The sequence below is a fragment of the Diceros bicornis genome, chromosome 1 (assembly GCF_020826845.1).
Source record: "Diceros bicornis minor isolate mBicDic1 chromosome 1, mDicBic1.mat.cur, whole genome shotgun sequence".
NCBI classification, from domain to species: Eukaryota; Metazoa; Chordata; class Mammalia; order Perissodactyla; family Rhinocerotidae; genus Diceros; species Diceros bicornis.
This window is the reverse complement of record NC_080740.1, coordinates 21,038,608-21,061,559: the sequence shown is the minus strand read 5'-3', so window position 1 is coordinate 21,061,559 and position 22,952 is coordinate 21,038,608. Positions and strand designations below refer to the sequence as shown.

Genomic DNA, 22,952 nt, shown 5'->3' with positions numbered 1-22,952 from the left:
GATGGAGGAGCAATTTCTGCTTCTAAGGTCTTTGGCTCAGGGATACATTTCTCGGTGCTGGTCTCTGACTCCGGGTATCCTCTTTTGCACTCAAGTCCCCTTGTCTGGCCTCTGACATTGCACCCCCACATCTGTATTCCAGACACCTGCTGACGTATCCTCACTCACTTATGATCTCTGAGTCTTGAACTCTGCTCAGATCTTAGCTCAAGACACTTTCCTGCCTGCTTCGCTGCCACTTCTCATCAAACCCATTTCCTTGAACTAGAGTAAATTCCCAATCTTGATCAAGAATCCTGTTCTTACTAGCCTGGTCCATTCTGCTGCCTCTTGAGTGCCATGTGTGTGAACTGGGGTTCAGACAGTTGGCCAGCTGCTTTTCATAGTGACCACCTGTCTAATGCAGAGCCTATTTATAAAACACCTAAGCCTCCCTCCAGAAAGTCTGCACTGCCAGTCAACTGCATTTGCCTATAAAGAGTGTTTCTTCCTCTGGAGCGCTGGACTAGAGCTGATCTTCTCACTGAGCATCATTCGTTGACTCTGTGTCCCTACTCCCTTCCTTCCTATTTTAAAGCTCTCACCATGCCTACTCTTTAACATCATCACCCTTTCCCTTAGTCCTGCCTGCTTTCTTCTTTCTCCTTAATATTTTTTCTCTCTCTCCTTGCAAGACGATTTTTGTAACTATCATTAAGCCTCTGGAGCTGTGCTGTACCGTATGGCAGCCACTAGCCATGTGTGGCTATTGAGCACTGGAAGTATGGCTAGTTCACATTGAGATGTGCTGTAAGTGTAAAATGCGCACCAGATTTTTGAAGCCTTAGCACAAAGAAAAGTAAAATATCTCATTACCAATTTTTTATATTGCTTGCATGTTGAAATAATACTTTGGATATATTGGATTAAATAAAAAATATTATTAAAGTTAATTTTACTTGTTCCTTTTCATTTTTAAAAAATGTGGCTACTCGAAAATTTAAAATTATGTGTGTGGCTCACATTTTTATTTCTATTGGACAGCACTGATCTAGAGCTGGTGTTCCAACTTCATTGCCCAGAGGGGCCACTGAAGTAAAGAGAATGAGCGTAGAGGGTTTGGTGGATGATGGAGCCCATGGTGAATCAGGGAGCCCATGTCCCGTTCACGGGGCAGCTGCTGCTCAGCTCCAGCTGATTATTGTCATGCAGTGGAAGAAGCAGTGTTCCCAGAGTTTCTAAATTCTTTAATAGAAGCCAAAAATTTGGATTTTTGTGTAAAGTCTCCAGAATCTTGAACTTTTGGCAAATAATTTGTATTTTCAAAAACTCAACACAGGCCAAATAAAATATATCTCTGGGCCGAATTTACCTATCAGCTTGAACTTCTGACTCAGAGAGCTCATGTCTGATTTCTCCTCTCCCCTCTCAGTCTAGGCCTGCGTGATCTGGGACGCAGTAGTGGGGACAGAGAGAGTGGCCATGCAGTTTGGCTCTACACAGAGAATAAAAGAAAGTGGTAGTGGGAAAAGAAGACGATGTTGGCATGGGATCATGGGAAGGTTTTGTTTTTTTTAATGGATATCCCCTGAGTGGGTTGATGAGCAGGAGTCTGGAGAGGGAGAGGCTGAAGTTACAGGAGAACCGGGGGTAATTCCCCAGCGACCAGGGGAAGTGGTGGCCTCAGCCAGAAGGAGGTGGATGCAGATAAGCAGTCGGTTTGATGGCAGCAATTTGAGGGTGTTCCCACTTGATGGCCTCTGCCTTGTTTCCAAGTGTGGTTAGGATGTGGACGGAGGGAGACGAAGGAAAGAATACAGCCTCAGGCACGGAGGCAAATAAGTGCCCTGTGTATTCAAGAAAGGGGGAGTCAGTAGTGGGCTTGAAACCTAGGGTGTGGAAAGAGAGGTAGTGGGTAATAAAGGTGCTAACAAAGGTGTGGCTGGACTCTGGGGCTGAGGAGTGTATCTAGGGCAGTAGTAGGGAACCCTGGAGACATCTGAACAGGGGAGAAGGGGTCAAGTGAGCCTTAGAAGGGTGAAGTTGGCAGCAGAGGCAGGAGACCCCTCGGAGGCCACAACAGTGAGAGCCTGAAGTTGGGCAGTGACCTGATCATGGGATGGGAACACGGAAAGATTTATAGGACCAGGGATGTGGCTGAAGCTTCAGGGAAAAGGAGAGTAGAAGGAATTAATCACAGCATGTTTTCCCCTTTACTTACGTCTGATTTTTCTTGGTTCTGTTAAAAGATGCGTTTAGTGAAAAGCCTTTTTCTTGGGGAGAGAGAGGGAGGGTTGAGCTTTGAATTTGCATTTATGCGGAATGATTGAGGGTGCCAGGCTCCTGAGTGCCAGATTGTCACCTATTTACTGTAATAGCTCATATTCTTTATAGTTATTTTGGATTCTTCCTGAATAAAGTAGTTCTCCTTTTCTTTGCAGCGTTAGGCACTGTAAGTAGTGAGTGTTAATGCAGCAAAAGAAAGGGCAAAACATATGTTCGTCAGGTAAAAAAATCGCATAAAACAAGAAATCATCTTCGTAACCTGTTACATAGATTCTTATGGTGCCTGATGTCAGAGTGGCTAAATATTTGGAGAAATGGTTATAATGAAAGGGTTTAGAATCCAGACTCTGTTGGAAATTTTCATTCTTAAGGCATTGTGCTTCAAATGTGTTAAAATATGCATTCTCTCTCAGATGGAAGGCTTATCCTTGTATGGCAAATGATCAATTTCTGAAACTTGCAAATAGATATTCTTTCAAAATAGAAACTATATTCTATCTAGGCCCTTAAGCCATATTTGACTCCTCTTCTTTTATTGAAATGTAAAATAGTTTTTGATAAAAGAAAAATTCAACATTTTTATAGTTGCCTTTGAATAGGATTTTCACCACACTAAATTAGAAGTCTGTTTTCCAAAATGTCTTTTGAGATTGGGATAGATTTTGGAGACAAGGTCTATGTCGCCACAAAGCTGCTGCCAAACCTCATGCTCCCTGGAGGTCAGAACACCCTGAATCAGTGTGGCCTGCTATCTCCTGGCTGAGAGTGGACATGCCTGCACCTTCCTCTTCTCCTTTCTTTGCTTCCCTCTCCTTTTAAATGGAAGCTGGAGGTGAGGCAGGAGTGGGGTCTAGCTGAGACTGTGGCCGGGCCTGGTTCTCTCTGGCCTTGCATATGTGCCACTTCAACTCAACAAACTTCAACTCAACAGTTTCAAGTAAAGAAATGTTTACTTAACCATTTTGGTTATCCCCCACTCAGCCCCTCCTTGCTCCCTTTGTCCCTCTAGGCAGCATTCATTTACTCTGGCCTCCGGCTAGTGCTTTTGTGACTTCCTAGCCTGCTCTGTGGGAATCAGCTGAGTGAGACTTTGGGGAACAGGCAGAGATGGGAGGGAGACCTACATTCTATAGTTTCCCAGACCCCATGCCCTCTGCCTCTTTTTAAGGAAGACGGAGATTTGTAAAGTGTTCTTATATCTATTCCTCTCTACATGACATTTTTACTTTCTCTGACTTCAACATTTTTCTTCCTGGGTATATGCCAGAATATGAGGAAGAACTATATGGAATTTGCCATGAGAGGATCTTTGCGTATCTTGGATGATCACCCATGGTTATTCTGTTGAACTCTGTCACAGGCCTATCCAGGTGGTACATTATTTGGGTCTTGGCTCTTTATTCTCTGCCCTCCTGCTACCTGCTTTTCAGCTATTTTGTTTCTCTTTCTTTCCGGGAACATGGGCAGGGAAAACAAAACAAGGAAATTCAGGCTTTTTTTTTTTTTTTTTTTATTAGAGGCATTCATAATTAGTTTTTCACAGTGAAGTTTTTTTTTTTTTTAATAATTTTTTGTTTGTTGCAGTAACATTGGTTTATAACATTGTAAAAATTTCAGGTGTACATCATTGTACTTCAATTTCTGCATGGACTACATCATGTTCACCACCAAAATACTAATTACAACCCATCACCACACATGTGCTGAATTATCCCCTTCACCCTCCTCCCTCCCCCCTTCCCCTCTGGTAACCACCAATCCAATCTCTGTCCCTATGTGTTTGTTTATTGTTGTTATTATCTACTACTTAATGAAGGAAATCATACGGTATTTGACCTTCTCCCTCTGACTTATTTCACTTTGCATTATACCCTTCAATGTCCATCCATGTTGTCACAAATGCCTGGATTTCATCGTTTCTTATGGCTGAGTAGTATTCCATTGCGTATATATACCACATCTTCTTTATCCATTCGTCCCTTGATGGGCACTTAGGTTGCTTCCAAGTCTTGGCTATTGTGAATAACGCTGCAATGAACACAGGGGTGCATGTACCTTTGCAAATTGGTGTTTTCAAGTTCTTTGGATAAATATATGGAAAACAGTATGGAGATTCCTCAAAAAATCAAGGATAGAACTACCATATGATCCAGCTATTCCACTGTTGGGTATTTATCCAAAGAACTTGAAAACACAGTGAAGTTTAAATTATTGGCTCCTATGATGTTTTGACACTTTGTGTTGCATATATTGTACATACACACACACTCACACACACACAGTTTTGCCTTTACCAGGTATGGTTTATACACATACCTATTTGTGCACATACATCATATTTTCCACTGGAGTCAAAGATAAACAGAAGAACTCCAATATTCTTCTACTTCTAAATTCAATCTGATCGTACTAAATTTCAATGATAACATAATCTTTACGAATGGTTTATCTAGTCTGAATAGCTGTACAATAACTAGCCCAGCCAAAGAGAAAAAAAAATTAGAAGACAGCTTTTGTAGTTTACTATGGGGTGTGTTCTACACAGGGAATGAGTACTCTTACTTTGAATTTAAACTAATGTGTAAGGAACGCCTTTTCTTCAGTAAAATAATCATTCTTCTGTAAGTATCCATCTTATTTACAGCCACCATGGAAGAGAGGTCATTGAATTATTCCCTTAACCTTTTGAAACCTAGACGTCACAATAACCAACATCTATCATTAGTATTTTCAAGCCTGGCTTGGCTTTACCCTCACAATGTGATCCTTACAGATAAAAAGTGAGGATGCATTTTGGTGAGTGTCTTTATTGATATAGTTCATCTTTTAATTAGAAAAAAAGTGATACCTTTAGGATCATAAAGATGTATTCTCATAATCACAGGAAACTCATTTTTTTGAGATCACCTCAAAAAGACAGTTGGAGAATAACTGAATTAGGAACAAATGGATCTGGGATGGCAGAGCCTTTGTTTGTATTGGCTGCTTAAAGAATGTTCTATTTTCTGTTAATGTTGCTAATGATTCTCAAAGGCTTTTTTTGAAAAAAATTTATTATACCGCTTTATTACTTTATTCTTCCTCTTGATTATATCTGATTGCATCCTGAGTGGTGTATTTACAAACACTCATTTCATATTTTAAAATCTATTTTTTTCATTCTAGGAGTATAAGTCTAGTGTGAATTTCAAGCAGCTACACAAATTTTGTTTGTATTTGGTGGTAGGAATTTGTTGTGTGAACTAGCTTTGTGTGTGTCCATGAGCTTCTTTATAGCGGTATCTATTGTGGTAGAGCTTGGCCTTTACTACTCTTCCTTTGCATGAATTTTTGTTAAATCACATTGCATACTCCATCCTCCAAAGTTGTGTTATGTGAGGTAGGACTCGTTGGTTGTGATCCTCCCCAGGCCCCCTGGAGCTGGGCTTTTTTTCCTCCATTGTATCATCTCACCTCCTACTGAGTGAGGCCAACCAACAAGTGGGGCCTCTCCCCGGCCCCGCCATTTTAAAATAACATTTTATGAGGGCTCCCTTTTCTCCATATCCTCTCCAACATTTGTTATTTCTTGTCTTGTTAATTATAGCCATTCTGCTGGGTGTAAGGTGATATCTCATGGTAGTTTTGATTTGCATTTCCCTAATAATTAGTGATGTTGAACACCTTTTCATGTGCTGGTTGGCCATCTGTATATCTTCTTTGGAAAAATGTCTGTTCATATCCACTGCCCAATCTTTGATCAGGTTGGTTTTTTTTGTTATTGAGTTGTATGGAACCCTCATACGCTGCTGGTGGGAATGCAAACTGGTACAGCCACTATGGAGAAAAGTATGAAGATTTCTCAAAAAATTAAAAATAGAGATACTATATGATCCAGCTATCCCACTATTGGATATTAATCCAGAGAACATGAAATCAACAATTCAAAGAGATTTATGTATCCCTATGTTCACTGCAGCATAATTTACAATAGCCAAGACATGGAAGCAACCCAATTGCCCATCGACAGATGAATGGATAAAGAAAATGTGGTATATATGATTGTCGCTGAGCTAACATCTGTGCCAATCTTTCTCTATTTTGTTTGTGGGACACCGCCACAGCATGGCTTGATGAGTGGTGTGTATGTCTGCATCTGGGATTCATATCCATGAATCCAGGCCGTCAAAACAGAATGCTCGAACTTAATCACTATGCCACTGGGCCGGCCTGGGCGTGGGTTAATTTGTTTATTTGCAGGCTCAGTTCCAAGACTTCAAAAGTGAATATTTTTCATATCATTCTTGTGAGTTCTGTACAAGTATCTTGACTTCCAATCATGTTGTTAAACTCCTGTGAAAAATAAAGCTATCCATTCTGCAATTAGCCTAGGTGTTCGGATCTCTGGACAGGAAAACAATATGTTTTCTGAGCATCTAGTTGTTTGTGAATATGTCCATTTCCTTTAACGAGGAAAAGGCAAGATATAAGATAATGTCTTCTAAAGTTGGTATAACTTTTAATATTTCTTGGTAATAATAATAGCACTAAAGTCTTAGTCTCATGCCAGTCATTGTCTTAAGTGCTTCGCAGGCATTACTTCATTTAATCTTTGTGACAACACTAAAGGAGTGAGAATTCTTAGCCTCACTTTATAGATAATCAATGGAGGCTCAGAAAGGGCGAGAAAATTGCTCAAGGTCACACAGCTAGTAAATGGCAGAGCCAGGAGTTTGAACGTAAGTGGCTGGCTCCAAAACTCATGAGTCGAACTGCTATGTTACATGGCTTTCATCAGCACTGAAGAGCTGCTACATCTGCTCGTGAGCATTGTCATGTAGCTCTTTTCCAGATATCTTGGAGTGGGGAAAAGATTCAGTTAAAATGTGTCATGTAATGAACTAGCCCCAGATATATATGTGTAGCTGGAAGATTTCCGTCCAATCTAATAACAATGATTTTGGTATTCATCTCTCTTCCTTCCTCGCATTTTTTTTTTAAAGGAGATTGGCTTTTTTTTGAAGAAGAATAGTGTCCTAGCGCTAACATCTGTTGCCAATCTCCCTCTTTTTTCTTTTTTCTCCCCATAGCCCCACTACGTAGTCGTGTATCATACTTGTAGAGATGTAGCTCTTCTATATGGGACACTGCCTCAGCATGAGTGGTGATGTAATGAGTGCTGATGAGTGGTGAATAGGTCCAGGACCAGGATCCGAACTGGCGAACCCCGGGCCACCGAAGCAGAATGCATGAAATTAACTGCTACGCCACCCGCTGGCCCCTTTCCTCACATATTTATTAAACATCTACACTGTGGTAGACATGGTATGTTGTTAATACCTTGATAAAGAAGACAGACCAGTTCCTGCTCTCAAATAGAGCTTATGATCCAGTAGAAGAAATTTCCATTAAATTTAAAGAAATCAATTATAATTATTGATAACTGATTCAGAGGAGTACAGAGAACTACAGGAATGAATTGTAAGAGGTCCCAAACTAATCTTGCAGGGAAGCGAGGGGCAGGGAAAGCTTTCCTGAAGAAATGACGTTCAGGATGCAAATGTGAAGAATGAATGGGAGTTGGCCAGATTTGGGAGAGGCGGGGCCATAAGGGATGTGGCAGATAGTTATGAGCAGAGGAAACCGCAAAAGAAACTTACAGAAAGATTGCCTGGATAGCTGAAATTTAGGGAATAAGAGGGAAAGTGAGGGGGCGTGGGTCTGGAATGATTGACAGGGGCCAGTTTATACAGGACCTTGTGGGCCACATGGAGATTTAACAAGTACCAAAGCAGTCTTGAGAGCCCAGGTGCTCTGCCGTGAAGAGGAGAACCACGTTCAGGAAAGTTCCTGCCTTTGGTCTGGGAATAGCTGTCCTTTGCTGCTATGTGTGGAACCACGTAGAGTTTTTTTTTTTTTTTTTTTGTGAGGAAGACCAGTCCTGAGCTAACATCTGTTGCCGATCCTCCTCTTTTTGCTGAGGAAGATCGGCTCTGGGCTAACATCCGTGCCCATCTTCCTCTAGTTTATATGGGACGCCGCCACAGCATGGCTTGACAAGCGGTGCATCGGTGCGTGCCTGGGATCCGAACCTGCAAACCCCTGGCCGCCGCAGCAGAGCGGCCAAACTTTACTATGCCGCCAGGCTGGCCCCTACGTAGAGTTGTTTTGTAAAGAGATAGAGAAATAGGTTGGGGCTACCTCTCTATACTAAGATAATGGTATTTTTAAAATGTCTATAAGAAATAGAAATACCTAGTGGACGAAATATCTTTCCCCCTGGAAAAACATGCCATTTCATTCTTCCTATTACTTTTTTTATTGAGCATTATGGGAAGGTAAATGAAAGAAGGAAACACAATCTAATCTTCCCCTGTCAGTGCTCAGGAGAGAGGTTCTCACACACAGCTCATTTCAGAGCCTACATAGAGATGAAAATGAGGTAAAGCCCCGTGATCCAGATGTTATAGCTGTAAATTAAGGAGAACATATTTTTCATGAGCTTCCAATTTCTTTCTTGACGTTAGGGTGGAAAAAAAAATGAAGAACTTTCGAAAGGGATTCTGTAAGGAGGTGCACATTTAAAAATCTGTATTGTTTGTTAACATAATCGCGGGTGATTAGGAGACTGCTTGTTGAGCAGATCTAAAGTACAGTGAAGGAGATTTGATTTGTTTTATATTTTCCTATGTATTTTCTTCGATATAAAATCTCAATTTTATATTTTCATGTGTAGCCAATATTCACATTTGTGAAATAGATTTGCAGTAGTGCCTAAGCAAGAAAGAAAACTTAAAGTGTGTAAAAGTTTGCCATTACATTTATTACAGAATGTTATAATAGGAAAAAAAAGGAAATGTAAAAGTTCCTCCTCAATACTGTAGTCTGTCAAACGATCAAACCTGAAGTGGCAGCATAAAACAGCCTACCTTACATTCTGTGAAAGCTTAGGGTATGGATTCTAGTACATTCAGCAAGTGTAAGAAATTGTACCAAGCCCTGCCCAAGTCAGGCCTGCCAACCTGTGTTGTGACCTCCCCAGCCAACTACTGTGAGGACCAACACCCAGGCAACGTGGGCTGCCCGAAGCACCCAAGCATACGGCCGTCTGGAGTAGGAAATAGCATCTAGTAAAAGCTCTCAATGACATAAGCCATGCCCAAGTCGAAAGAGCATCAAGAACCTACACATTCTTTATCTGCTGTAGTGGAAAAATATACTGTGGTTTCTTTTTTTTGTTCTTTATGTAGAATTGTACTGGAGTCATAACCAAGTAAACACTATACTAGTCAAACAGCAAGGAAATTTAACATTAATTCTCGTTCTGTTTGGGGATCATAGACCCTTTTCAGAAACTAATGAAAGTTGTGGCATTCTCATAAAGAAACACAAACGTACATAAAACCAATATCGTGCATTCATCTTCAAGCAAGGAAGTCCATGACTACCAACCCACGGACTCCAGAACCCTCAATTAGTACCTTTGGGATAAAAGGAAGACTCAGTGATAATTCTCATGAAATAAGTTTGCCCCAGTAGCATCACAAAAAATAAAAACTTGAGTCTCTGAATTTTCACCCGTGATGTTGTGTACTGATTTATCCTACAACCTTGCAAGGTGCATAGATTGATTCTTAGAAGGAAAGAGATGTAGGCTGGCTTCCGAGGAAGAAGTGCAGACGTTCCCAGAAATAACAAGTCAGTTGTAGCCTGCAGCTTTCACTGAAGAGACCAGCATACCATTGGAGCCCTAATTTGGTCACAATTGGAGTTTCTGTTGGGTACTGTTTCCTAGAAATCGATTTCTGTTTCCTTGTATAGAGACTCTTCTTTGGGACTGAACCACTGAGAAGCAAGATTCCTCCACCAGAGGACGTGATATTGAATAGAAGCTCCCTTGATTATCTTCCTCAGTGGTCACCATTTGCTGACAATCGGCTACACTCACAGGGCTCTGTTCTAGATTCTGGGAACTCAAGGCCCCTGCCTTCTAGAGATTTTTCTTCTTAATTGGGGAGATAGTAAAGACACAAAAAAGACAAATGTCACTACCAGGTAGCATAGATGTCCCACTGTTAAGTAAATAAAACCACGGAAGTTTCTTTTCTCAGGAGATAAATACAAAGGCTTAATTACCTCACTGTAGCAGCTGTTGGGACCATTGGTCTGGTTTGCACCAGCAGTAGTGTGAATCGACTTTTGTCCTTTCAGCTCTCTCTACTCATTTCCTCTCAATGATTCCATGACTATCTTTTAGAAATAACTGTGCTAGAAAATATAGAAGCCCACAGTCTGGAGTCATTTTGAAGAAAGAGCTTTGTTCAAGTGAGAAGGCAGTTCTCAAACCTAAGAGGTGGGTAATTCGGATGGAGATGGATCTGTGCTATGTGAGCTGGGCCTCGACAAATTGAAACACAATTACTCCCTTTAAAATAAACAAACCAATCACAGGCCTAACCCGGAGCTCCTTGCCTAGAAGCCTGATTCTCTGCTTGGGGCAGTGGCCTTTGAGAAGGAAGACAGGTGGAGCTGGGGGTGGAATGTGAGCGCTGTTGGAGAACTGATGCCTGGTGTTCCAGGAACAAGGAGACTGACCTACTGCAGGGGCTGGCGCCACAGGTCCTGCGAGGTGGGCCAGGCTCAGGAGCTGAAGAGGCACAGTAGGGTTCCTGTCATAATAATGTATGGAGTGGTGGGTAGGAATGGAGATGTCTAATGAGACAGATGGAGCCCAGGCGTCAGGGATGTCTTATTCAGGACTCTTTCCTTATAAGTGACAGGAGCTCAACTCTTCCTGGATATGGCTTCACAGAAGTGTACTGGCTCACAGCTGAAAAGACACAGGGCAGACTGGATCCAGGGGCTCAAGCAACGCCATCAGGTCCCTCTGTTTGTGCCCCTCCCATCCTTCTTTCCATCCTCCCCTCAGAATTGCTTGGCTTTGGGCATCTTCTCTCTCAGATGGGTTCTCTCTACATGTGGCCCCCAGCAGCTCTTGGTATACATCCTCCTCACAGTTCTTGGGAGTAAGTCTCATGGGAATGATTTGAATCCCCACTCTGCCCACTGTGGCGAGGGGATAAGGTGCTTGGCCAGGTCATGTGGGTGTCTTTGGAACCCAGGGGTGAGGGGCATCCAACTTAAACAGTGTTGATTGAGAATGGTAGGGAGGCAGGTCCTTAAAGGCAAATCAGATTGCTATTGGCAGGGAAAAATGTCCAGAGTCCACATGGGCTTCAGTCAGTACTCAGCAGTTGGGAAGATGAGTGATCAGCCATTCAAAAAATCTATCTGTGACCTGCTGGACCCAGCTACTGTCCTGGGGTACAGGCCTCACTCCAGCCCCGCAGAGGGAGACCGTTTTTCCTGTGTTTTTAATATGAAATGAGCATAGAGTATAGAATAAAAAAGTATCTCAACTAGGTTCTTTTTTTTATGCCTTCCTTCTTGAATGGGTAAATACTATTTGTAAAGCCATAGTAATGAGATGACTAGTGTTAAAGTCAGCTGTGGTACTGAGTTAAGCTAAAGGTTATCTCACTCATTGAGGCCTAGAATGTTGGAAAAGAAATATACTTTACATTAGGTAGATACTGATGCTCAGGAGATAAATACACTGAAGATGTTAAGATGTCATTCCCTTCTCCTCCCTTTCTCAGAGCCTAAAATACAAGCTGTTTCTGATCCACACCCCACTTAGAAGCAGTTTCACTTATACAAATATGCTTTAGTGGCATTCACTCATCACTGCTCAGTTTCTCCTACTGTCCCTGCCATTGCACTCTGGAAAAAAATGTTGCCTTTAGAGGATCTGTGGTCTCAGTACAAAGAACGAGAAGAAATAACACAAAAGAAGAATGGCCTAGGTGACCTGCCCACCCCTAGGATGGGGACAAGACTGGTTGACTTTGCCACGGTGGAGAGAGGACCAGGTGGACTGTCTTCCAGAGGTCAGTAAGGCACTTAACCTCTCCAAACTTCACATTTCTCTTCTGTAAAACTGGGGGAATAACATACCCACCTGATGGTGGTGTTAAGAGGGTCCAGCGAGGTAGTGCAAGTTTCTGGCACGTGGTAAATTCTCAATACACACTCGTTATTCTCTCATGCCTCCCATCTGCCGTCACTGCTAATAGCCTGTTAATCTCCACGTTTAGCTTAACGAGTATTTTCTTTAAAAGTTACATCATATGGTAGTTCTAGCCTTAATTTTTTGAGGAATCTCCATACTGTTTTCCATAGTGGCTGCACCAGTTTGCACTCCCGCCAGCAGTGTATGAGAGTTCCCTTCTCTCCACGTCCTCTCCCAACACTTGTTGTTTCCTGTCTTGTTAATTATAGCCATTCTGACGTGCGTGAGATGGTATCTCATTGTAGTTTTGATTTGTGTTTCCCTGATAGTTAATGATGTTGAACATCTTTTCATGTGTCTGTTGGCCATCTGTATATCTTCTTTGGAGAAATGTATTTATCCAAAGAACTTGAAAACACCAATGCGTAAAGATACATGCACCGCTGTGTTCATTGCAGTGTTATTCACAATAGCCAAGACTTGGAAGCAACCTAAGTGTCCATCAAGGGACGAATGGATAAAGAAGATGTGGTATATATACACAATAGAATACTACTCAGCTATAAGAAACGATGAAATCTAGCCATTTGTGACAACGTGGATGGACATTGTGGGTATTATGCAAAGTGAAATAAGTCAGAGGGAGAAGGTCAAATACCATATGATTTCCCTCATTAAGTAGTAGATAATAACAACAACAAACAAACATATAGAGACAGAGATTGGATTGGTGCTTACCAGAGGGGAAGGGGGGAGGGAGGAGGGCAAAAGGGATAATTCAGCACATGTATGTGGTGATGGGTTGTAATTAGTATTTGGTCGGTGAACATGATGTAATCTATGCAGAAATAGAAGTATAATGATGTACATCTGAAATTTATACAATGTTATAAACCGATGTTACTGCAATAAACAAAAAATTAAAAAAAAAGTTACACCAGTGTCTTTTGAAGCCTTAAGCAATGATCATTTATACTTTAGTATGAATTAATTCATTTAGATTCTTTCCTCCTAATTCTTGGATAGAAAACTGTAAATTTTGAGTAGGAGGTGGAGTGGGTGGGATGGGAGTGAATTAACTCAATCTGTAGAATTTGTGACAATGACCTGGGCCTGGGTGGGTTCAGATCCAGAACTTTGCCTCAGAATGGCTCTGGATCTCGCAACGGAATGGGAAACTACCACGTTCTCCTCCTGTCCCTCATAACTTCTTGCTCCCTAAACTTGGGCCAGAACTGCTAATACAGAATTAGTAGGTCTCATCTGGAAACTAGCCCCATTTATGACTTTGCTTCTCTGGGCAAATGAAGTCAGTAAACAGTTTTCTAATGAACTTCTGGAACCTCACCAGTACAGGAAGCTGGGGCTGCCTGCACTCGATAGATAATATTTTCATAATGATTGGCCTTCGTACACTTGCAAATTTCTCTTCACCACATCTTAAGTGGAGGGTCTCAGAAGGGGTCACTTTTGTTTGTTTGTTTGTTTGTTTTTTGTGAGGAAGATCAGCCCTGAGCTAACATCCATGCCAATCTTCCTCTTTTAGCTAAGGAAGACCAGCTCTGCGCTAACATGTATTGCCAATCCTCCTTTTTTTCCCTTTTTCTCCCCAAAGCCCCGGTAGATAGTTGTATGTCATAGTTGCACATCCTTCTAGTTGCTTTATGTGGGACACCGCCTCAGCATGCCCGGAGAAGCGGTGCGTCGGTGCGTGCCTGGGATCCGAACCCGGGCTGCCAGTAGCGGAGTGCACACACTTAACCACTAAGCCACGGGGCCGGCCCCCATGGGTCACTTTTAAGTTACTTCTTTTGCTTAGTACATGGCTTCACATAGTAGATACCCTACAAATGTGAAATCAAATTGAATAATTAACATACGATTTTTCTATTGAAGAAAATATTTTAATTTTTAAAGTACTAGGAGAATAATTCAGGATAGATGATATAGTATGACATCACCTTTTAATATTCTGGTATTTATTGGATAGTTTTGGTCACTTAGTTTGTTAAAAGAATATCTCAAGGACCTCAAGGACCTGATTAGCTGTAAGTTTTTAAAAAATATTCAACGTATCTTTATTGATTTCCTAATATTTGTACAATAGTGAACTTTTTCAAATAAAACATTTCATAAACCCAAAACCTTTTTTTTTTTTTTTTGGTGAGGAAGATTGGCCCTGAGCTAACATCTGTTGCCAATCTTCCTCTTTTTGGTGAGGAAGATTGGCCCTGAGCTAACATCTGTGCCCATCTTCCTCTATTTTGTATGTGGGACACTGCCACAGCACGGCTTCATGAGCAGTGCATAGGTCCACACTCGGGATCCAAACCTGTGAACGCTGGGCTGCTGAAGGGGAGCATGCAAACCTAACCACTACACCACCAGGCCAGCCCCAAAAACTCTATTTTTAAAGAAAGAATTGGGTCAACATGATTGAAATTGTCAGACTCAGAACAATTATATAAAGAAAACACACAAATGAACCCAACATAAGAAAGTTGAATGCAAATCTTTTGTTCACAAAAGTTTTTGAGTTAAGCTACTTTTTATTCTTAGAATATCCCACATTGCTACAACTACATTTACAGGGATTTTATTTTTCAAGGTTAAGTAGACAGAAAAAATCAGTTTCTCAAATATAGATGTTCTAACGTGATTCCTAATCTTTCCAAGCACTCACGTATGCACACAATCCTCCTTCCGATTTTTATGCTGAGAACTGATTTAGGCATCTTTATCTCATTGTTTGTCCTTTTGTATTATTTATATTTTTATATGTTGTTTCCTTTCACTTCCTAAAAATGAGTGTAATGCTTAAGAATAATGATGCTTTTGGTATCTTTTAAAGGTATTTACAGAGTGCTTACCTAGGCACTGTACTAGGAGTTGCATAGATTTGCCTGTTTTCCTTAATAATTTCACATCTGAAATGAACTATGTGCTCTCAGAAGTCTCCTTGATGAAAAAAATGTGTCTATGGATTGTAGATTTCATTTTCAAGAGCTTGATCCTCTTAAGATCGACTGGTGAGAGTAAATGAGCAGGTGAAGACTTAGTGAGGGCTGACCCATAATGGAATTTGATGATCCGCCCAGATCCCCTTGTTTGGTGATGTGCCCATCCCAGGGCAGCTGGGGCGATAGACTGTGATGGCTTCACAGCTGTGTCCCTCACTGCATATTGCCATTGGCCACAGGAAACTGCCTCTCCCAAGGCTGCCCCCCTCCAAGGGGGCGCTTGGAGCCAATGACTGCCTGATGAGGGGATATAAAGGCCCAGCCCTCTTGCCTCTCTTTGGGGCACCTCTGCAGTCCCAGCTCCAGGGCTCCCTGTAGAATCTTGGAGGCCTCTGTTGAAACGACGTTGTAGGTCACCTCCCTCCGCTCCGTCCTGCCCCCCTCACTTCCTTACAAGTGTATCTCCTGGGGCACCCCCCCTCACCCGAATAAATGATCTGCATGCAGCTGTCCTTTGCAGAGAACATTTCCAAGGAACTTAGTCTGACAGACACCACTGTTGAATTTCTTGAAGTGATCTCTAAGTTTCAGGAAGAAACAATTAGAAATCATGGAAACAATGGCAACAGTTTTGAAGAGCTTGGTGCCACATGGACATTTTGAAGACAATCAAGGGAAGTTTTGTTGGTGGGGTTACACCCAGGCTTAAAATAACGTTTATGGGACGATGAAGAAGCACAGAATGCTAGAGGATATGAGCGTTAGGTGGCACCAGAGGGCAGTCAAGTTAAACGGAGATTGAAAATACTACAAAAGATCATTTATTATAGATTAAACATTTTAAGTTTTTAAATAAGTATTTAAAATGTATCACCAAATGCTAATGTGGGAGGAATCTTTTTTAGCTACAGAATCACATTGTGGCCTGGAGAATCAAATGCTGCAAAAAATTAGTATAAAAGCGCCTACCACTTACTATTCATATACTGTCTCATGGCAAAGATCAGGAAATGGTCTTTAGCTGTCAAATGTAAGAATTCTGTGAATTAGGTGTTTCTTTATTATGTGTCAGGGTATAAGATCTTAAGGTGGTTAAATGTCTTTCCTAATAGTGTATTTGTGTGGTGCATAGCATCTACTCAGATGTTTATTGAATGGATGCATGAATCAATGTATAAGGCTGGGAGTTGAGTGCAAATTCTGGTTGTTTTCCTTACTGTTTAGAGGAATGAAACTTACTTCATTCCTCAGTCTAATGGGACTTCTGATGCAATTAGAGCTATTGTAGGTAAATGTGTTATTTTGACATTTGAAAAAAGTAGAATCTATTGTTAGGACATAATCAAAGGTGTGAACCAAATATGTATGTAGAATTGTTACCTTTAACAGGAAAAAATTGGCAATTGGTCAAATTTTCAGCAATAGGGAAATGTTTAAATAATTATAATAAACTCTCTGTTATCATGTGGTAATTTAAAATGTTTTCACAACACTTTTTTGGTATGCATTTAACATAAATGTTATTTTTAGAACAGTTTTAGATTTACAGAGAAATAGCAAAGGTAGTAGAGAGTTCCCATAGACTCACCACCCAGGTTCCCCTATTATTAACCTCGCGCATTGCTATGGCATATTTGTTGCAATTAATGAAGCAACATAGGTGCATTATTATTAACTTAAAGTCCATACTTTCTTCAGATCTCCTTAGTTTTTACCTAATGTCATTTTTCTGTTCCAGGATCCCATCCAGGACACGTATTACATGTAGTCCTGTCTCCTTAAGCTCCTGTTAGCTGTGACAGTTTTTCAGACTTTTCTCGTTTTTGATGACCTTGATAGGTTTGAGGAGCACTGGTCAGATATTTTGTAGAAAAATGTTTCTCGATTGAGATTTGTCTGATGTTTTTCTTGTTGTTAGACTCAGGTTATGGGTTTTAGGGAGCAAGACCAGAGAGGTAAAGTGCCATTTCCATCACAGCTTATCAAAAGTACATTCTATCAACATGACTTATCACGGCTAATGTTAACCTTGACCACTTGGCTGAGGTCATGTTTATCAGGCTTCTCTGTAAAGTTATTCCCCTCCCTGCTTCCCACACTGTACTCTTTGGAAGGAAGTCACTATGCACAGTTTACACTGAAGGCGTGGGAAGTTATGTTTCACTTCTTTGAGGGTGGAGTATTTACATAAATTATTTGAAATTCAGTGCTGGAGATTTGTCTATTCTCTTCTATTACTTATTTATTCAGTCATTTATTTATATCAGTATGGACTCATGGATATTCATTTTATACTTTGAGTTATAACCCAATACTGCTTTATTTACTTTTTTGCTAAGATTGTTCCAGCTTTGGCAATTGGGAGCGCTTTCATTTGGCCCTTGTGTCCTTTTGACACACTCCCATCATTGTATGTGTGTGTTTGTTTTCTTAAGCACTTCCTTACTTTCTTACTATAAGACGCTCCACATTACACTTATGTTTCTGCCCTAGTCCTAGAAACAGCCATTTCTTAAGAATCCCTAGTTCCTTTTATTAGAGAATGGTATTAGAAACCAAGATCTGGGCACTAGGTGTGCTCATTACTGTTGGGGAACGTTTTTAATAGCATAGAACAATGTTTATTATAATTTGAAATTTAAAAAACATGTAAAATTTGACAGTGATATGAATTGTGTGTATGTATAAGCTACAAATATAAGTCCACAGAAAAATAAAGAAAAAAGTAGCAAAACGTCAATTTATGAAGGGGGCTGTGAGATTTTTGTTTTTATGTACTTCTCTCTTTTTTTTCCCCCAAGTTCTGGATCATGAATCACATACCTTGCAAGTAGAAAAAAGAAACAGTAGCTAATGTTTTTTTAACATTAAAATTATTTTTAAAAAGTAAAGTGAGGCAGATCTTATTAATGTTACCCATCTTCTCAGACTGTATTTTTAGTAATCATTAAGCTCCTGTGTCCCACAAGTTCTCGTCATATACACCAGGAATTGAGCCAGAAGCTGTTATCAACATCTGTTTTGAGGAGAATTTGAGGACGGGTAATGTAATGATGGAAATTTCCCAGAAAACCACAATATTGTGAAATGTCCTTACCAGTATTAAAATGATTCAAGAATATTATTATTTCTCATCAGTAATTTATAGTTTCTGTCACATCTGCCTACCACCTGTATAATATTTAACAGTTGCTTTAAATTTCTTTTTAAAACTTTAGATACATTTAAGAACAACTTTTTTACTACCTTAAGTAAAAATCTCATGTCATGAATCAAATGTAAACATAAAATAAAGTACAATGGAACAAAAAGATGTTACTCAAATTAAAAAGAAGTGAAGGATGTCCTTATGTAAAGTTAACATGTAAGTATGACCTAAAAAGTCCTGCCTGGTTTTGGACCCTGCACCACCACTTCATCTTGCTTTGTCTTACTCCCTCCAACTAAGCCACACTGTTCTTACTTTAGAGCTTTTTATCGGTCATAACCTCCTCCCTGCCCTGCTGTTTCTTCTGTCAAGAACATTTAGTTAATGTTGCTCATTTGCCAGCTATCAGCTCCTCCTCAGGGAAGCTATTCCCAGTCTTCCTGACTTGGTCAAATCCCCAGTTATAGTTTTCTCCTTTACATACTCTGCTTTGTGGCACTGTTCCCAGTTGGAATGCTGTAATAGTGAGATTATTCAATTGCCCATCTGTCTCATGACTTTTCCTCCACAAGAGTGTGGACCCGGACTCACTGTTGTATTTGCAGCATGTCAGATAGTGTCTGGCCTACAATGGGAACTCACTAGATACTGAAATGAATGATTAAATGAAAAAAACACGCCCCAGAGTTTTGACATTATAAACTAGTGAATTCCAAATATTCCTTGTGAGTGTAATATTTTTTCTCTCCATTTGTTTCTCTGCCAGGTCATGCTCAGTTTGAGTAAGCAATAATTAGGAGATAGGGAATAAAAACCAATTAGCTTTTTGTACCCCTCAGAAGGATTTTGAGGTACAGGCCCTTGACTCCTCCTTAGCTAATGCCATTCCAGTTATTTCCCACGTCAATGGCCTAACTTTCACATAAAATACCTATAATATGGCAAAGCTGTAGCTTCAACACATTAAAATATATGCATAATGTTAAATTAGGGAAAATAGATTATTCACGTACCTCCTAAAATCATTTTGCATACCCATAATGGTATGCATATCAGGCTGTGGGCCACACTGACTTTTGTGGTTTTAGTAGTGAAAGAAGGGTGAAAAAGGCTGTTTTTAAAGAACTTTTTATTTACCTATTTATTTTACTAAAGAAATTACTTCATTACAATCACAGTAATGATGTACAGGTATTTTCCCCCCTCCCTCCTCTTTTTAGCCCTGTTTCTGAAGAGTTATGTCAGTCAGGGTCTAGTAAGGAAAGCACAAACCACTCTGAGTATTTGAAGTAGAGGGAATGTAATGTGGAGAATTGGCTGCACGGAAAAGCTGAGAAGCCAAAGAGGGGACCGTGAGGCAACGGAGATTGGCAAGAGCAGGCAGTCACTATCACCTTAGGCTGGACGGACAGAGGGAGGAGAGGATTGGAGCCCCATGGTTGGGGTCACCCAGTGATGCAGGAACCACATTGGACTTTTCTTGTTGAGAGTGGACTGGAGCCCTGGGAGACACACAGCCCTGGCCAGAGCCTCCTGCAGAGGCGTAGAGGTGGGAGGAGAAATCCTCTAGCCTCTCCCTTCCAACTCCTCTCCCATTGGCTGAACCTAGTTGGATGCCAGCTGACATACAGCCAGCAGGAGTGAGATGAGTAAGCAGGGAGTGAGGAATGGATCTGCTGGCAGACAGGCCCTGGACCAGCGTGATATTGTGTCACGTTCTACTCCTAGGTGGAGGAGGTAAAATTTTTAGTTTCTCCCAGAGCCACTCAGGGATACTTTCTTAGTACCTGCCAGAAAAGAAAGCTTCATTTATTTTCTTTCCTTCTTTCTTTCTTCCTTCCCTTTCTTCTTTCCTCCCTCCCCCTCTCTTCCTTTTTTTCTTTTTTGAGAAATATCAAAGAATCAATCAAGGAATAAAGCAAAGGAGGAAAGATGGAAGATGATTCAAATTAGGGTTCTGCCCATTTAAGTGCCACATGGCAAGACTTGGTGTGTATTTTTACCAAGAGTTTCATGAAGTACAATATTTAGCCCTTTAAGAGCATCTAGTGCTTCTGATTGGGCATTAATGCCCTGAGCTGCAGATGAACCACCTTCCTTTGTGCTGGTTTATGACTGAACTTCTGCCTGGTGCAGTGCTGGGATGCACAGATTGCTTAGGGAGGGCAGCGACTCACTGATTCCTCTAGAAGAGTTGTTGAGAAGTTCTGGGGCCCAATCCTTAAGGGCAGGATGCATTTAGATGCTAAGAGAATTAGCCTGAATCTTTAATTCCTGGTTCTCTGACCCTTTTCTTTTAAAGTAGTATCTAACCTTTGTTCTCTGTACTCCTGTTTAAAACAGGAAACATGAATCACAACCCTCTAATTTTATCTTTTCTAAGAAAAAGGTTAACATTGGCCCTTCTCAGTGGCCTCAGTGTACCTTTCCAGCCTCAGGCTCCGGGACCTGTAACCTTCCCATTATTCACAGGGCTGGGGGTGGGATCAGTGCACTGGGGGGGCCAGGCTGGCTTTGCATTGTCATTCAATTTATTCTCTCCCTTTTCTCAGTAGAAACCTTCTTGTTCTGTTTCCTTCCCAGACCTAGTATATGGTCAGGAAATGAAAGAATAAATTCTAAGAATGCCTGCTACTTTTTTCTTTAAATCATCCAAATCCTATAAATTCTTTAAAATCAAGGTAAATTCTAATTTCCTAAAATTTCTCTGGCTATTTCCATTTGTCCATCCAGCTCTCCATCATTTATAGAAGACTGGCTCTGTGTCAGGCACTGTGGTAGTGCTGGGAGTACAGATATTATTAGTAAAAGACAGGGTTGCCACTCTTGAGGAGTCTACAGTGTAGAGAAAGCTTCTGTTAACCTTTGGAAAGGTGGTTACAGGAACAAGAGCTTCTAACTCATATACTCTCCTGTGACCCCTATCAATTGGGAATATAACAGTGACTTTCGAATTTTCATGACCGTGCCCATATTAAGAAATACATTTTACATCAGGTTTACACACCCATATACTTGAAAATTCAAGAAACTTGCGAGGATAACCTCTGATATTTTTCATTCCATTCCATTCCATTTTTTAAATAAAGGTGGTGGTTTTGACCCATTTTATTGATTTCATGACTCACTAATAGGTTGTAACCCACAATCTGAAAAAGCTGATATCAATATATTTTGGAATTATTATACAAATTAGTATAACGATGCTCCCAGAAGCTAATTGACTTGGCTGAATCACAGAGCTGGTGAGTGGAAATGTCGGAACTGGAGCCCACATCCTGGTGTTCTCTCTCCTGTGCCTGAATTTCCACAGCATCTATAGCATCTCTGTAGATAACTGACTTGGCACTTAATATATGCAGTGGTTTTTGAAATGTATTTTTTATTGTCTTAAACTCTAATGAATTTTTTGATTATTGCTTTGTCATTTTGCATTATATTTTAAGCATGTTGGCATAGTATCCATGTCTACATTTCATTATAGCCCCACATGACTCAGCATAATAACTTATATAGAAGAGTCAATGTTAATTTTATATGAGATTAGATACTGAAAGGCATCAGTTGTAGAGATCAGAAGGGACAAAATGCTTTATTAACAGCTAAACTTGTGGTTAAGATATAGGCTCTGGAGCCAGTCTTTGGGGGTTGAAATTCTGGCTCCACCACTTACTGTGTGACCTTAAGTAAGTTATTTAACCTCTCTGTTCCTTTATTTTCTCATCTCGAAATTGGGATAATTATACTAATTATCTCATAGAATTGCTTTAAGGATTAAATGCATGTAAAGCTCTCAGAACAGTGCTTGGCACAGTAAGCCCTCAACAAATATTAGCTGCTATAGTTATCATTATCAATAATATCATCATTTCTGGTTGACTTTATAGGTAGCTTATGGAGAAATATTATCAGTAGGAAATTTAGGATTTTGAATATAAGGTTAATTTTTAGGAATTTAACAGGAAAGGGAATTACTTGAAGCTCTGTTGGTCTATTATGAAGGAAATGCTTCAGTAGTTTGTGATTTGGAAGACTAAGTTATTGACATTTTTATTGACTGAATTTTTAGCAAGAGTAGTAAAATTGTCTGACTTGAGTTAATAAAAACTAGGAATTTATTGCTGGCTCAATAAAAAGTTAATATGATAATAGGTATTTTGTGGCCCAGACTACAAGTATATTTAGCAAGCATGAAAATTGAAAACTGAACAATAGACTATCTGCTATTAAGACACTGGATTATGCTTTCAAAATTAGCAAACGTACAATTCCCTCTGTCCCCACCACAATGTTTCATATGCAGTGAAATGAAATGTCTTCTTTCCAGAACCTTTAATAGTCTCATCTTTGTATGTTAGTTTGGATTTACATATTTATTATTTTCTTAGTACTTATTTATACCTTTGTTTTATTGTACTGATGTGTCCTGTAGTTATAAAAGGATATATGTCAATTTGGTCCTTTCTTTAGTAACTCTTTTCATGCATTTTCATTGGGAAAGATCAAAGACAAAGATTCGCTGTGGAAG

At 40.3% G+C, this 22,952-nt stretch overlaps 1 protein-coding gene across 7 annotated transcripts in view; it reads left to right on the top strand.

Moving 5' to 3' along the window:
• The window catches only part of MCTP1 (multiple C2 and transmembrane domain containing 1), a 501,946-nt gene that overhangs the window by 6,870 nt on the left and 472,124 nt on the right, over positions 1 to 22,952 (top strand). The window lies entirely within an intron of this gene.